The sequence below is a fragment of the Chrysochloris asiatica genome, unplaced genomic scaffold (genome assembly GCF_000296735.1).
Source record: "Chrysochloris asiatica unplaced genomic scaffold, ChrAsi1.0 scaffold00007, whole genome shotgun sequence".
In the NCBI taxonomy this organism is placed as follows: domain Eukaryota; kingdom Metazoa; phylum Chordata; class Mammalia; order Afrosoricida; family Chrysochloridae; genus Chrysochloris; species Chrysochloris asiatica.
Window position 1 is genome coordinate 30404942 of NW_006408525.1, and position 1111 is coordinate 30406052.

The window sequence follows — 1111 nt, forward strand, 5'->3', positions numbered from 1 at the left end:
TAATACAACATGACTTAGTCTACTCCCTCCCTGTGTTTATTTCCATTCTTCCTTCTTTCCCAGCCCTTCTGAATTTTGTTCTTGAGTAAATGCTGCCCTTTTGATCTTGAATGGTTGACCATTCCATGGCGTGTATACCTCATCAATGTTGTTCTCCTATGTACCTATCTACAGCTTGACTGAAACCTGACCCACAGTGGTGAATTTAAGCTAACCAAGGACCATAGTCACGGGGTTCCACCAGTCTCTCTCTGACCAGTAAGCCTGGTCTTTTTATACTATTAGCAATAAAAATATTTCAGCATGCACTCCTGATAGTATAGTGGATTATGAGCTGGACAGTTGACCTCAAGGTCAGCAGTTTGAATCTACTCGCCAGTCCACAGGCAAAAGATGAGGCTTTCTGCTCCATAAAGATTTACAGCCTCAGAAACCATATAAAGGGTCACTGTGAGTTGGAAACCACCACCATTATCCCTAATGTAAGAACATGTAGTTACTTATAAATCAGAGGAAGACCCCCAATGAGATGAATTTGCAGAGTGGTAATACCACTCTGTACAATTGTGAGGATGGAGCAGGACCAGATAAAGTTTTATCATTCTGTTGTACACAGAATTCACTATGATTCACTATGAATCAGAGCTGACTTTGTTGTTGTTGCTGTTAAGTGTTGTCGAGTCAGTTCCGACCCACAGTGACCCTGGATAGGGTTTCCAAGGAGCGGCTGGTGAGCTTGAGCTGCCAACCTTGCAGTTCAAACCGACCTTGCAGTCCAGCACATTAACCCACAGCACCACACCAGGACTAGACAGCACCTAATAACAACAACGTACTAACTTTGTATATCCATCATAAAACATACAAAAAGACATATATAAGCAAAATTGATAAAAGGGAAATAAATAGTTCTTTACACTATTTATTTGCTGTGGTACAAAATACCTTTAGTGAAAATAATGTGGTTGAATATGCTTCATCATCTTTTACACATGACTTATTTGTAGTAGTGAATAAGGAAGATCATAGAAGAATTGATGCCTTTGAATTATGGTGTTGAAGGAGAATACTAAAAGTGCCATGGGCTGCCAAAAGAATCAATAGATCTGTT